Source organism: Pelophylax lessonae (genome assembly GCF_965119305.1).
Source record: "Pelophylax lessonae genome assembly, chromosome: 11".
Lineage (NCBI taxonomy): Eukaryota > Metazoa > Chordata > Amphibia > Anura > Ranidae > Pelophylax > Pelophylax lessonae.
Window position 1 is genome coordinate 65,277,949 of NC_138778.1, and position 16,728 is coordinate 65,294,676.

At 46.8% G+C, this 16,728-nt stretch overlaps 1 protein-coding gene across 3 annotated transcripts in view; it reads left to right on the forward strand.

Annotated features, from left to right (window-relative positions):
* MXRA7 (matrix remodeling associated 7) overlaps positions 1-16,728 on the forward strand; it is a 111,364-nt gene that overhangs the window by 51,684 nt on the left and 42,952 nt on the right. The gene's annotated exons all lie outside the window — the stretch shown is intronic.

The window sequence follows — 16,728 nt, forward strand, 5'->3', positions numbered from 1 at the left end:
GACCAGTTGACCCTCAACCCGGTCACTCTGGAGAAGGTGTCCAAAACGTGCAGCGCCCCCCGGAGGGAAGAGTCAGCATCATTCAAGAACAGTAGGAGGTCGTCTGCATACAGGGCTACCCTCTCCTCCAACCCGGCAATCCGCAGGCCCCTGACCTGCGGGGAAATGCGGAGGGCCTCCGCCACCGGCTCCATGGCAATGGCAAACAAGGCCGGAGAGAGGGGGCAGCCCTGTCGCGTGCCCCTAGATAAATTGAACCTAGAGGACAACTGTCCACCCAAGCGAATGGCCGCCACCGGTGCCCTGTAAATGGTTTGCAACCAACGGATGAAGATTAGGGGGAACCCCATTCTCCGGAGAGTCTCCCACAGGAAAGGCCACTCCACCGAGTCGAACGCCTTTTCTATGTCAAGCGAGGCCACTACTCTAGTCCCTACGTTAAGATGTTGTGCTTGTAGGTTGGTATACAGTCTGCGAAGGTTAACATCCGTGGACCTATGGGCCATAAAGCCTGTTTGGTCCTGATCCACTATTGAGGGAAGTAAGGGCTGGAGTCTAGTAGCTAGCAGCTTGGTCAGAATTTTCAAGTCATTATTGAGTAGCGCGATAGGCCTGTAAGAGGCGCAAAGCTTGGGGTCCTTAGGGGGCTTGTAAATGAGGATGATATGTGCTTCCGCCATCGAGGGGGGCAAGGACCCCTCCTCGAGGCACCTGGTAAAGGTCACGGCCAGCAGCGGGGCCAGAAGTCCCGAGTGGGTCTTATAAAATTCTATGGGCAGACCGTCCGGGCCCGGGGCCTTGCCACCTGGTATGGACGAAATGATGGCCAACACCTCATCAGTCGTGACTGGGCGCACCAGCCAATCTCTCTCCCGATCCGAGAGCCAGCCCAGGGCCACTGGGTCCAGGAGGGAGTGTAAGTCAGTCGGGCTAAAGTCTGGGGGAAGGGTGGTAGTGTAGAGTGTGCTATAGTAAGATCTAAAGGCTTCCAGTATGTCCTCGGGAGAGGTAAGGGCCTCCCCTGTGGGAGAGGTGAGCTCCGGAACCACCGTCTGGGGTGAGTCATGTTGAGAAATCAACGCCAGAAACCTACCATTCCTGTCCCCCTGTTCGAAAAAGGACTGTCGGGAGTGGTACATCGCCAACCTCGTAATCTCCGACATATGTAGATGCAAGTCCCTTTTCTTCGTCTGCAACGTCTCGAAGTTGGCGGTCGAAGGGTCCAGGCCATACGTGGCACTGGCGCCCTCCACCTCCTCCTCCAGACGGGTCAGCGTAGCTGAATGCTGGACCTTGACCGCCTTAATGGTAGACATATAGTGGCCCCTGGTGTAAGCCTTGAAGGCGTCCCAAACCACTCCGGGCGTGGACGTCTCTGCGTTATTCTTCCAATACTCCTGCAGAAGCGGTGGGATCTGAGAGGAGACGTCCGGGTGGTCCACCCATTGGGAGCCCAAGCGCCACATAGAGCCACACCGGGCCGCAGTAGAACGCAAGGTAAGCTCCAAGGGGCAGTGATCAGACAGCCCTGCCGGCAAATACCGTGCCGACACCACATCAGATAACACCGCCGTATTGGCGAAAGCCAGGTCAATTCTGGAGGAAGTCTTGTAAGAAGCCGAAAAGCAGGAGTAACCCCTCTGATCGGGGTGTTTCCAACGCCAGACCTCCGTCAACCCTGCGGCCTCCGACCAGCGCAATAGATCCTCCGAAAAGGATTTAGGGGCGGACGGCCTGTCCAGGGACGGGGAGAGAATGGCGTTGAAATCCCCCATCCAAAGCAACCTGGCAGGGCAGTACGGGGAAACCCTGTCCAAGATAGAGTACAACACATCAGGCTTAAAGGGCGGGGGTACATACAGGCCCACTATCACATACCTACGGTGCCACATAGTGAGAACTAGCACAACATAACGGCCCAGAGGGTCCGTATGGACCGCCTCCACCTCACAGGGAAGGGACTTTCGAATCAAAATCGAGACCCCCCTTGCATAACTGGAGTAGGAAGCATGGAAAGACTTGTGCACCCAAGGTTTCTTAAGGGACAACAGTTTGCTGCCCATCAGATGCGTTTCCTGTAAAATTACAATCGACGGTTTGTGGGAATTTAAGTATTGAAACATGAGAGCACGTTTAAATTTTGAATTTAGGCCCCGAACATTCCAGGAGAGGACGGAGAAGGTTTGCAGGTCACGTGAGGTCATGACAACTGTACTGAAAGGAAATGGGAGAGGACCCCGTGGGAACCATTATCAGCATCTGAGGAGCAGCAAGAGCAGTCGAACCCAAGCACCGTAAACACAACTGTAGGACAGGGAACACAGTTACACATGTAAACAGAACAAAAACACCCAGGCACTGAGTGCCTATCCTGCTAAGCCCCAGCATTCCCCCCAAAAAAACAGGGCGGACCAACTAGTCCCCCCGGGGGGAGCCAGGGAAAGCTTATACCCAAAAAAAAAAAACAACACAGAGTCCAGAACTGCTGTTAGGCTAAAAGCATCAGCCTCAGCAGTAGGGGGGGCACACCGGCTCCACCAAACAGGGGGGAGCCGGGGTGGGCAGCATAGAAGAAATGTCCAGCAAAGGCGAAAAAGGAAAATCCCACCACAGCAAAACGAATAGACCAGCGGGGGATTTTATATTGCAGTGTGCAGCTCGGCAGCTGGTTCAGCTCCATACAGTGAGCTACAGTGAACAGTCAGAGATGAGCAGCGGCAGTTCATAAGGCACATACAGGGAGAAGGGGGGTCCAGGAGAGAAAAATAAGAAGGGGGGGGGGAAGAATAACGGCAGGATGGTAGGGAGCAGGACCAAAAGAGGGCAATCCAAATCATAAAAGTCATATGAAGTAGGGGGGGGGTCAACAGTAGAAAGGGGGTATACTTGCGCAGCTTAGGTGCGGGGGGGATCCAGGTCAGCGAACGTCCAGCCAGGAGGCCGCCAGGTCAGGGGTATCAAAAAATCTGGTGCGATCCCCGTCGATCACTCGGAGTCTGCTGGGGTAGAGGAGACTGTACTTGATACCCAGATCGCGGAGACGCTTGCGGATGTCAGTGAACTGGCGGCGTTTCTGTTGCACCTCAGGGGAATAATCCGGGAACAGCATAATGCGGGCGCCCTCATAGCGGAGTTCCTTCTTGGTTCGTGCCGCTGCCAGGAGGCGGTCTCGGTCCCGGTAGTTGAGAAGGCGCAGCAGGAAAGGCCTTGGGGGTGCTCCGGGCATCGGAGGAACCGCGGGGACCCTGTGGGCCCTCTCCACCACAAAGGTCGGTGGCATAGCGGGGAGGTCCAGCAGCTGCGGCAGAAAGGTCTCAGCAAATTCCGCAGGCCTGGGGCCCTCCGCACGCTCCGGCAGCCCCAAGATGCGGATGTTGTTTCTTCTCAGGCGGTTTTCGGTGTCAATCGCCCTGTCCTGGAGAGCCTTAACCTGTATTTGCAGGGCATGGAGGTCCCTGGAGTCCTCCCTGGTGTTGTCCTCCAGGCGGGAGATGCGGTCCTCCGCTTCAGACACCCGCGAGCGGAATTTGTCCAGATCGTGCCTGATCAGGCTAATGTCCGTGGCCAGGTAGTCTATTTTGACCGTAAGGGTGTCCTTGCAGGCCTGTATCGCCTCCAGGATATCCGATGGAGAGGGATCCCGCTGCTGGCTTGGGCCTGCCTCCGTCTGAGTACTGGCCGACATGTTGGAGGGAGAAGGCCTCGTGACCAAGATGGCCGCCGAGCGTCCCGGGGGACAGGGAGAAGAAGCGGGCGTAACCGAGGATCTAAGCCGCCCAGGCGATAGCGGAGGTGCCCGCTGCTTGCCGCTCGTCTTCTTGGGGGGACCCAGGGTGGTGAAAGGGGGTGCCGAGGATAAACAGGTAGCTCAATGAGGCAAAAGGATGAGATCAGGATCGGAGCTCCAGCGCCACACGTCCGCTCAGTCTCACATCCCGGCCACGCCCCCCAACTTGCCAGTGGGTGCTGCCATCTTTGATGTGATGTCAGCAGACCGAGCAGACGCAGAGTTTTCATGGTGTTTTTTGAGGTCTCTCTAAACAGGTGGAGATGTGACCAACACATCACCAAATAATAGACACAGTTTATCACACTGCCTTTATATACTTATAACATTTTGCAACAATATTTAGCAAAATGCTGTAACAATTTGTGTTAACATTTTGCAACAATGATTTGTATTGCACGGTGACTGTTCAGTTATCCAGTCTGCTAATAGAAGAAGGTGGGAAAGGAAAATTCTGGGATGGATTTATAGCGATATTTCCTAAGCAGGGGTTTTGTTGTGTACATAGGGACACAGCAACAGAAAGGCTGAAATACTTTTCAGGAGTAAATGATGTTCCAGGCTCCCTACAGTGCTTCCTACACAACATAAGACCTAAGCCTCAGTTCACATAATCCCTACTAAAAAAAAAGGTTCAGTTCAGCCTTTCTCATCCTTTTCAACACAGAGGAACCCTTGAAATAACTTGCTGGTCTCAGGGAACCCCTGCTAAAAATGACTGTAGCTACCACCCATGAACTATTAGTGTGATAGTCAGTGTGAAGAATGATCCTTACACTTGTGCTCATTGGGTAGAATTACCCCCTTACAGCAAAAAAGATCAATTGTGTCAGTGGTAATTTATCCAAGAGGCAGAAATTTCTCATTGCTCAAGGAACAACTAACTACCTCTGGAGGAACCCTAGGGTACATGGAATCCTGGTTGAGAAACCCTCAGGGAACCCCTGCTAAAAATGGTTGTATCTATGACCCATGATACATTAGTGTGATAGTCAGTGTGAAGAATGCTCTTTACACTTGTGCTCATTGGGAAGAATTACCCCCTTACAGCTAAAAAGATCAATGGTGTCAGTGGGAACTTATCTGAGAGGCAGAAATTTCTCATTGCTCAAGGAACACCTAACAACTTCTGGAGGAACCCTAGGGTACATGGAATCCTGGTCAAGGATTTGAATATGTAGCCACAGCTGGAAGTAACCCAGGGCAGGGGCATAACTACAGGGGTTGCAATTGCAACCGGGCCCTATACTCCAGGGGGCCTGTGCAGCTCCCCTGTACACCTGGATAGGAAGGGTGGCGGGGGAAGGATGTAGAGAAATCACTGTCCTCCTTTTTCCTCCTGTAGCTGCAGGAGGAAAATGGAAGAGATTGGTTCCTCTGTATGCTGCCCCCGCCACTCCTCCTATCTCCGGTTCACTTGGGTTCTGCTGTCTCTGGGCCCCTGTGTGCACCCTGGTCCCCCCCCCCTACTGTGCTGCCTCTCCCCCCACCGTGCACCCTTCCCTCTCCTGCCGGCTGCTGCAGGGGATGTGTCACAATAGAGAACCAGGAAGGGGTCGGTAAACATGTAATTTACCAGCTCCTTCCTTTTCTGAATGAACAGTCATAGTCAGCGAAATTGTAAGAAAAATAAAATATAAAAATATAAATATAAAAAATAATACAGTTATAATGCACTTAAAATACCAAAAAATACAAACTACTGACACCAGTGGGTGAACTTCCAGGATCACAAAGGTCACACTTGCGACCGACCAGGCCCTGGCATTCCACCACTGTGGGGAGGCCCCAAGATGGCAAGAAGGGGGACCACTGCAGAACTTGTGAAAGGGTCCCGCTGCGGGACCGTAATAAAGGGCCCCGCAACGAGAGTAAAGGGCCCCAGGATCAGTGGGAAGAGCCCCAGGCTTGAAGGGAGGGGGTCCCTTCATGGTTTCTTGCACCGGGGCCCTGAAGGTTCTAGTTACGCCTCTGACCCAGGGCAGCATTCACCACCCAGCAAGACTGTTAACATAGAGTTTATGATAACATTTCAGTGTGCATTCACCTTAAGGGTTGAGTGCTTTCCCTTTAGTTTCCATGATACATGGGACAGGGAGATTTATTGCAGCACATAACTGAGAACAATACAATTGGAACACTGCGGCATGCATTGTGATTTGTGGTGCATGGTGACTGTTCAATTACCCAGTCTGCAAATAGATGACGGTGGGAAAGGAATATCTTGGGAATAAGATGGAGCCAGACACACAAAAATACATTTTATATATATTTTTTATATTGCATGTTGTAGAAAAAAATCAAGTTAACAAAAACATTTTGGGATGATATTAGGCATCCACAGTATGTACTACTTGGAAAACGTAGAAGTGTGTGGCAGGAGAAAACTTACTTTTGCAGCTTACACCCTCCCTGCTGGCAGACTTTTTGTACTTGTGCAGCTGGCAATACTTGTGTCCCCATGATGGAGGCCAGCGCCTGTGTCTGCGTCTGCACTAAGTTAGCCATCATTCTTAGCCCTGGTTATAGTATGTAAATGAATTTTGTGTGAATCTTCACTACAAGCTATTGTTTTAAAGCAGCCACAGTACCTTCGGCTGCCTGAATACCCAAATAGGTCCTGCATCTTTTCCATCATTTTAATTGTTCACCATTTTAACCCAGCTTGTTCGATTGACTTCTGTCAAGCTTGTTGCTGTTGACAGAGCCAGGAATTGGTGCCTATTAACCACTTTACCACCGGAGGATTTTGCTGTCTTACGTCTGGGCCACTTTTTGCGATTTGGCACTGTGCGACTTTAACTGACAATTGCGCGATCGTGCGATGCCGTACCCAAACAATATTTACGTCTTTTTTTTCCCACAAACAGAGCTTTCTTTTGGTGGTATTTGATCACCTGTGCGATTTTTACTTTTTGTGCTATACACAAAAAAAGAGCGTAAATTTTGAAAAAATAACAATATTTTTCACATTTTTTTATATGAAATTCCCCCCAAAAAAATGTAAAAATCAAAATTTTTTTTACATTTTTGGCCAATTTGTTTTCTGCTACCTATGTTTGGTAAAAAAAATCACAATAAGCGTATTTTGATTGGTTTGCGCAAAAGTTATTGCCTTTACTAACTAAGGGAAAGATTTCTGTCATTTTTGGTGTTTTTCTTTTTAACAAGTAATGGTGGCGATCTGCGATTTTTTTTTTTGCGGGACTGCGACATTGCGGCGGACAGATCGGACCCTTGACTGACATTTTTGACACATTTGGGGGTACCAGTGACATTACTGCAGTAATCAGTGCTATATATATGCACTGTTACTGTAAAAATGACACTGACAGGGAAGGGGTTAATTTTATTGGAGAGGGAGAGGTTAATGTATGCCTGGTGCTTACTGACGTGTGTGGGGGGAGGTGACTGAGTGACACAGGGACAGATCGCATGTTCAGCTATGCTGAACCCTGCAATCTGACCCTGCCTGTCCCTTAGGAGATCTGCCCGCTTGTGTTTACACAAGCAGGCGGATCTCCACACTAGATCCCCGTCGATCGGGGAAGAGCAGCGGCGATCACCGCTGCTCCTCCCCTGGCCCGACTCCCGCTGTGACTGAATACAGCGGGAGTGAGCCTCCGGCGGCGCACACGCGCCGCCGAGAAAGGGGAGTGTCTGGCGACGTAGGTCTACGTCACGTAGGTCTACGTCGCCAGACGATAACGAACCACTTTGCCGCAGTAGAGCTCTAGTTAGCAGACGGCAAGTGGTTAAACTCTGGCGCCTATTGAATTATGTAGTCATATTCAGACACGCTGCACAGTTTAGTAACAAAAAAAAAGGAGGTTGACTCTGTAGGAACACAACCAGTCCCTCGTTGCCATCTTCTCCTGGTTCTCGCTGACCTGAAGACGAACATGCTAAGGGGGTCAGCTGCAAAAACTAGAAGGAGACAGCCAGCCCCCTGAGTACCCAGAGGCCTCCAGGAACAAGTGACCTGGGTATCCCAGGAGACTGCAGGCTACTGCACACCATAATCCAGGAAGTGTGTGTGTGTGTGGGGGGGGGGGGGTGTTCCCCAAGAAAGGTAATTTTAGAATTTTTTTGAGAGAGAGGGTGGTAGGACAGAGATGACAGAAAGTGGGTGGGGGGAGTGAAGGTCCACTTTTAAAACAATAGATATTCAAAGTGAAAAGCTACTTAGCTAGTTCTATCTACCTCATAAAATTCTGGGCAATAACTGGAGAAGCATATCTTTCTATGGTTATTCAGAGTTTCAATGAGTTTCTGTACATTTAGCCCTGGTGCAATAGACACTGGAGATTAGGTGTGGGTGCAAGGCACGTGGGTGCCATCCATGACTGCCTGGTAATCTCTTTGAGAGGCTGACAGCTGTGGCTGTACGGACCTGTATGGTACTAACGTTTCGGGCAGTATGTACCCAGGGATGAATGCTCTGTACGCAAGGAGTTTGCATTCCTGGCATTCGTCCCTTGGTGCATACTGCCCTAAAAATTGGTACTGATTGGTACACTATCCAGCCACAGCGGCTGTCAATCTCTTATAGACTTTTACAGGCTGCCGGCAGCAGTCGTGGCTGTTGAGTTCAAGCCTTCCATTTACACCTACTCTTCAGTGTTGAACATCCATTGTGCATGAGGCCTTAGGGTGCAGTCACACCTGCGGATGCACTTAACACCAATTACATGCAAGGAACCCAGTGGGGGTTCCCAGTGATTAGCTACAGGAGGCACACCCATTGTAAGCAATAGGAGGTTGCCGGTGTAACGTTAAAAATCCATACCTCGTAAAAATTCCCTACCCTCGTCACTTCCTGTTTACATACGTCACGGAAAAGCTGAGCAGCTTACCAGTGCGCATGCTCACAGCTCCGGAGGGTAGGGAATTGTCTCGGGGCTGTTGCCGCGGGTACATTAAAACATCTCCGCTGCAACATTAAAGCATCTCTGTTCCTACCCCTGTGACTTCCCTGATCTCGGCTACTAAATGTAAAACCGGGGGGCGGGGCGGTGTATGAAAATATAAATCACGGAGATCTCGGCTCCGTGATTTATATTTTCATAGACCCGCCGCCGCTTTTACATTTAGTAGCCGAGATCAGGAAGTCACAGGGGTAGGAGCGGAGATGATTTAATGCACCAGCTGATGCGGTGTAACGCTAGAAAACCCTACCTCGTGAGCTGTGAGCATACCTCCGGAGCTGTGAGCATGCTGGTAAGCTGCTCAGCTGTTCCATGACGTATGTGCACCGGAAGTGACGAGGGTAGGGAATTTTCACGGAACACCGGCTCCTGCAGCTAATCGTAGCCACTTGCATATAATTACTCATGTTTTGAAAGTTGCTCTAAACCCCGCCTGCATCCAGAGCCAATCACTCACTCACATTTGATCACTGCATACGAGTGGTTGTGATTAGCTGTGGGAGCCAGTAGCCTCCCATTGTTAACAATGTGGCTGCCTCCTGCAAAATCACCTGGACCCCCCCCCCCCTGAGGTTTTTGCATGTAATTAGTGTCGGGTGCATTCACAGGTGAGCTTATGATTGGCACCAAATTGCTAGAGCCCCCACCCCACATCTAAATAGGACAGTGGCTTTCGCCATATGGTGCCTAATTTCTGACCATAGGCCCACCTACAACATCCCAGGCAATAGGCCTTTATATTCACAAAGAAAGGAATATCCATACAAGAACTATAATTTCCATGCTTTACTGATACTCTTCAGATGGCAGTGACATGTAACATCACCTTGACCTACTGACAGAACTCTTGGGCACACATTGCCATACACAAGAGCAAACCTTCTGTAGCTGTCACTCAGGCGCAGAATGCCAGCACATGATTATTGAGCCATCTTCCCCCTTGGGTGCACCACAGGGCTGGGACCAACCTCACTGTATACTAGAACTAAAGCATTTCTCTTCTGTCAAACCTAGAGTAACAAAGTCTTTTCTGGTGTACACCAGTCTCATTTTCTCTCCCTGATGTTACTCTCTCACTCCCAGGTATACAAGTACTCACATCAGGGGACACTTACATAGCCTGGTCTAAAGGGCATTTTACATCACACTCATAGTCCACATTAGACTATAACAAGAGTCAGGGCGACTACAGCTAGTTTTTCTGGGTGTTAAACTACCACACCTAGGTTTCAGCCCCGCGAAGGGCCCTTGGCAGCAGCTGAGTACATCCACAAGGCTCCTGCCATCTTGGCATATATATGAGTACTAACCCCACCCCCATTGCATCATTACAGTAAGGCTCTCTCTAAAAAAAGGACCTAGCACCTAGTTACTTAAAGCAATATTAAAGTCTTGTTTTTTTTTCTAAAATAGCAAACATGTTATACTTACCTGCTCTGTGCAGTGGTTTTGCACAGAGCAGCCCCAACCCTCCTCAGGCGCTCCTGGCCCCTCCCTTTTGCCAGGTGCCTCCACAACAAGCTGCTTGCTCTGAGAACACCCAAGCAGGCATGCTCCCGAGCCACGGCTCTGTGTGTTTGTTCACACATGGAGCCATGGCTTAGCCCCACCCCCTCCATTTCCTGAGTGGCTCACCCTGCTGTCAAAAGCCAATCAGGAGTGCGAGTCCTCTGAGACCCAAGGCTCTCGTGGTCATCGCTGGATCAAGAGGGGGCTCATGTAAGTATAAGGGGGGCCGGGGGGGGGGGCTGCTGCACACAGATGGTTTCTATTACCACAATCTTTTGAGGCACAGCCACCTAGTGGCAAATTAGCTAACTGCACTGCTAACATGTCTTTATGCTCAATGCAGTTCCCAGTCCCATCAATTGCTTTGAAAGCTGTTCTAAATTGTATTTAACTAGTTTGTGATTTCTAGTGCAGATGGTCCTGCAGTTGACAGGTAATATAATGAAAAATTTATGTCCCATAGCCAAAACAGTAAGTGAGAGAATATCTCTCTAAAGTTTAGGAATCCCAGAACAAGTGTCCCCATTCGAGGATTTCCCTTCTATTCCTGTTCTGGTGACAACCCAATCTTTGGTGTTTTCTCTCACTTTCGGTGATAACAGTAAACAGGAATCTCCCTAATGGGGGCACAGACAGCAATAAAAACCTGACAGGTGATCTAATCCCCCTATACTCTGTCCAAAATGAAAAAAAAAAAAAAAAAAGCTTTGCCTTTAGCTATACTTTAAGAATACAGTAAATAAATACTTTATTGTTCCTGGTCTAGGCACAGATGTACATTCAATTCAGCTAGAGATGTAAATATGGTGAGCATGTATAAAGCAGATTAATTCCCATAGTAAAGAAGTTCATAAACTAATAAACAGTACATTATGCCTAGACTTTCAAATTCAAATTCAAGCATATTTGACAATGTTCCAGTCCTGAAAAAAAAATATTACGAGACATTTCCTCTCCTACAAACTAAGAGGAATTTATCAAAACTGGAGCCGACAGAATCTGGAGCAGATGTGCATGGCAACCAATCAGCTTCTGTCTTCAGCTTGTTCAATTAGGCTTTGAAAATAAAAGATAGAAGCTAATTGGTTGTCCTTCGCAGTGGCTTCAGATTCTATCTGCTGCAGTTTAGATGAATCCCCCTCACTGTATGCTATTTAAATCAACAATATGCACTACAGTCTCTTTAAAGCAGGGTGACCAGACATCCCTGGTTTCTGGGGACAGTCCCCGATTTTTGTGGGCTGCCCCGGAGAAAAAAAGGGCCTCAATTTTGTCCCCAATTAACCACCTGAGCTCCGGAAGGTTTTATCCCCTTCATGACCAGGCAATTTTTTGCTATTTAGCACTGCGCTATTTTAACTGCCAATTGTCGTGCAATGCAGTACCCAAATTACTGTAAATTTGGCATTTTCTTTACAGAAATAGAGCTTTCTTTTGGTGAGATTTGATCACCACTAGGTGTTTTACTTTTTATTATATAAGGGAAAAAAGAGAGAAGATTTTGAAATATTTTGAATATTTTGAGTACTTTTTACTTTCTGCTATAAAACATATCCAATAGAAAATGTAAAAAAATAAATACATTTCTTTATAAATTGAGGCCAACATGTATTCTGCTACATGTCTTTTGTAAACAAAAAGACCCAATAATTGTATATTGGTTTTTGTGAAAATTAAAGTGTCTACAAAATATAGTACACAGTATAAACTGGAATTTTTATTGATTTATTTTATTATACTAGTGATGGCAGTGATTAGCGACTTATAGTGGCACTGTTATAGGGCGGCGGAAAATCAGACACTAACTGACACTGGGTGGGAACTGACTAACTGACACTGACATAACCAGTGACACTAATGCACAGTGATAATACTATACACTATAACTATAAAATATTATAAAACAGCGCTACCAGGCGTATAAAAATAAAGTGCACTAATAATGTAAACTAGAGTATTCGATAATAATAATAATAAAGTGCATCAGTGACAGAAAATGTAATATCATAAATCACATAATTATTTAAAAAATAATATAATATATAGAGTGCCAAATGTGCAATAAGTGCAAAAAGTGCGAAATATAGTGCAGTCCAAAAATTGTAAACAGTCCACTTGAATCAAATATGGTGCTGAATATCGTGCTCCACACAAAGTGCCAAGTGCTTCCAAAGAAACCCCTTTTGGAGTTCCACTCACCAGACTTAGGATAATTCTGAGCCTTACATACAGTGGGTACGGAAAGTATTCAGACCCCCTTAAATTTTTCACTCTTTGTTATATTGCAGCCATTTGCTAAAATCATTTAGGTTCATTCTTCTTCCTCATGAATGTACACATAGCACCCCATACTGACAGAAAAACACAGAATTGTTGACATTGTTGCAGATTTATTAAAAAAGAAAAACTGAAATATCACATGGTCCTAAGTATTCAGACCCTTTGCTCAGTATTTAGTAGAAGCCCCCTTTTGATCAAATACAGCCAGGAGTCTTTTTGGGAAAGATGCAACAAGTCTTTCACACCTGGATTTGGGGATCCTCTGCCATTCCTCCTTGCAGATCCTCTCCAGTTCTGTCAGGTTGGATGATAAACGTTGGTGGACAGCCATTTTTAGGTCTCTCCAGAGATGCTCAATTGGGTTTAAGTCAGGGCTCTGGCTGGGCCATTCAAGAACAGTCACGGAGTTGTTGTGAAGCCACTCCTTCGTTATTTTAGCTGTGTGCTTAGGGTCATTGTCTTGTTGGAAGGTAAACCTTCGGCCCAGTCTGAGGTCCAGAGCACTCTGGAGAAGGTTTTTGTCCAGGATATTGTACTTGGCCGCATTCATCTTTCCCTCGATTGCAACCAGTCGTCCTGTCCCTGCAGCTGAAAAACACCCCCACAGCATGATGCTGCCACCACCATGCTTCACTGTTGGGACTGTATTGGACAGGTGATGAGCAGTGCCTGGTTTTCTCCACACATACCGCTTAGAATTAAGGCCAAAAAGTTCTATTTTGGTCTCATCAGACCAGAGAATCTTATTTCTCACCATCTTGAAGTCCTTCAGGTGTTTTTTAGCAAACTCCATGCGGGCTTTCATGTGTCTTACACTGAGGAGAGTCTTCCGTCGGGCCACTCTGCCATAAAGCCCCGACTGGTGGAGGGCTGCAGTGATGGTTGACTTTCTACAACTTTTTCCCATCTCCTGACTGCATCTCTGGAGCTCAGCCACAGTGATCTTTGGGTTCTTCTTTACCTCTCTCACCAAGGCTCTTCTCCCCCGATAGCTCAGTTTGGCCGGACGGCCAGCTCTAGGAAGGGTTCTGGTCGTCCTGAACGTCTTCCATTTGAGGATTATGGAGGCCACTGTGCTCTTAGGAACCTTAAGTGCAGCAGAAATCTTTTTGTAACCTTGGCCAGATCTGTGCCTTGCCACAATTCTGTCTCTGAGCTCTTCAGGCAGTTCCTTTGACCTCATGATTCTCATTTGCTCTGACATGCATTGTGATCTGGAAGGTCTTATATTGACAGGTGTGTGGCTTTCCTAATCAAGTCCAATCAGTATAATCAAACACAGCTGGACTCAAATGAAGGTGTAGAACCATCTCAAGGATGATCATAAGAAATGGAAAGCACCTGAGTTAAATATATGAGTGTCACAGCAAAGGGTCTGAATACTTAGGACCATGTGATATTTCAGTTTTTCTTTTTTAATAAATCTGCAACAATGTCAACAATTCTGTGTTTTTCTGTCAGTATGGGGTGCTATGTGTACATTCATGAGGAAGAAGAATGAACTTAAATGATTTTAGCAAATGGCTGCAATATAACAAAGAGTGAAAAATTTAAGGGGGTCTGAATACTTTCCGTACCCACTGTATATATCCAAGCATATGGCCGAAAGGGAAGGATAGGATGGCTACAGCTCCGAATCAACCCCCAGCCTCAGGTGTGGGATATTATACAGCCTTGGTGTCCCCCAGGATATCAATAAGGATGAGCCTTCAATATACCTCCAATCACCTCTGAAACTTCTCCATGCTTAAAAGCTACTGCAATAATTTAGGTACTTAGATCCCCTCAATGTTCTTTTTCATAGATTTTGTCACTTTGTTGTTTATTACTTTAATGTAGCTGCATGCATGGTAATACATATGCAGTTCTTCAATGGCAGTTGCAAATAAAACCCCAGAAGTTAGAGAACCAGAAATCTATGCCCACCCACTCTCATGGATAAGGCAAACTCTCGTGGTATAAAGCCTCCAAACACCGGATCATCCGTCACCACCTCCTTTCCCTACACTATAACTGTACTATTGACACTGACTGGTAAGGGTTAACATCTCGGGGAAATCAAGGGATTAAGTGTGTGCCTAACAAATGTAATGTGTGCTGCTTTTTACTAAAAATCTGTTTCTTCTCCCTGCAAAACAAAGAGATCATTCCTCTATACAGAGCCCTGTGTTTTTTGTCAACACAGGGCCCTGGGCTGTGATTGGACACATAAATCATTGGGTGGGATCTGCTGACAAAATCCTGCTGTGTCCAATCACCAATAAAATGAACCTGGAACAGGCAGCAAAGTACAGGTACGTTGATTAGCCTGTAGGAGCTGCCCATCTGCAGTACAAGTACAGGGTGGGTGGGCCTTAAGAGGTTCAAAGAATGTGTCCCTTATTTATTTCCAGCTTTAAATATGCTATCCCCAGTCCAGGCAGTTTCAGGGTTATCCATCTTACCAACATTTCTGCGATTGGTCCTTAGCAGGAGGAGGGAGGGGAGGGGTGTGTCCAGGCTGCTCCAGGTTTTGGAAGGTGTTATTGATGATGTCACATGCTGATATTACATAGTCTTCCCAGTCTCTCCTCTATCAGCTTGTACAGACTTTGTTGCAGGAGGTAATGATGTGGATTATTTGCCTCCTTACTGTAGCATGTGATAGTAACCTGCAGTACACAACCATGCCGGCACTCTTGAACCAGAGCAAAGTAGGATCAGGTATTATTAAACCATATCCCCTTTAAGCCCCCCCCCCTCCCCCATTGTTAGCACAATATAGCCTCACCCAACATTTGATGTGACGCGCTTTGCATGCCGCAGTTATCTCCACCCCCTGCTCTGCCAATGTCCGACCCACGATAAAAGTGGGAGCAGTCAGTAGGGTGTTCCTAGATTTCATTTTGAAAACCTGACCACCTTAAAGCGGCTCTTCAGTTATTTTTTCATCTTTCCATCTATTAAATCCTCTAACCTTGTGGTTTTAACTTTGGGTAGTAAAACATTTTTTTTTCTGACAGTAAATACCTTATACAACCCACTTCCTCTTTCTTGTCTGGTAATTAGCCTAGGCTAATGACATTGACATGTACTGCTCTCTCTCTAACTCTCGTGAGTCAGCTGCAGAGCTGGAGGGGGCTGGATGAGGGCGGATATAACAGGAGACTGCAGAGATCCATGAGTATTTATCAAGAGAGGAGAAATGTGCAGGCAAGCAGTGGTGTGAGTGTCTGTCTGTATATATGTGTGTGTTCGTATGTGTGTGTGTTAGCTAAGAGTAGAACAAATAATAAATAAATAATCCTACTCACCGAGCGCTCTAAAACCAATAAAATGTCCTGCTAGAACAACAATTCCAGCAAGCAAAGCAATGAGCTGCCGCTATAAATGTAAAAATGTCAAATAAGGTGTACTCAAAGAAAATTACTAAACTAATAAAACCTCCTAAAGAATCCACTAGCGGCGCTAACGGTATATCATGCAAAATATACCTATGATGATGTTAGCACATAATATCATGTAAGTATAAAACACATAAAAAGTGTGTGTGTGTGTGTGTGTGTGAGAGTCTGTGTGCCTCTGTGTGCCTCTGTGTGTCTGTGTAAATCCAGGAAGTGAACAGTCAGCAGCTTCAGCTGCCAACAGTTAAAATGGCTGCAGCCAGACTTAGTGGAGGGAAATTACTGCAGCATATCTGGCAAGTACAGAATCACAGTATACATACAAAATATTATGCAAAGTGGAGGGAAGCTTTAGAGTGATAAAGATGTTTTTATTACAAATAATGTGAACAGACTGCAGTTCCTCTTTAACTTAAATCAGACATGAACTCAGAAAGTGAAGATTTTCTGTGTTATAGAGAACATTTAGAAATGTTAGTTTTGCCTAAAAATTACTCCTTTCCTTTGAATTTCTCCAGAAAAAATATCAGTGTACTTCCTGGTAGGTGAGTGTGCCTAGGCACTCCTGTACCTTCAGTCTCATAGCTGTTAGCTGTAGTTTGGGATGTCAGTCACTGCTGCCTCTACTGCTCTTCTCAGGAGATTTGGGGTGAGGATTGGTGATGTCACTACTGTGCTGCTCACTGTTCTCCTTGCTGGAGGCTCTGACATGAGGGAGTAAAGCAATGCCTCTACCAAGATGGCCACTTCCACACAGTGCAAAACAAGGCATGGTAAGTAAGTAATTGGACAAACGTCAGCTGCAGGTAGACCACTGAAAATACTGGTGACTAGTTTCCCT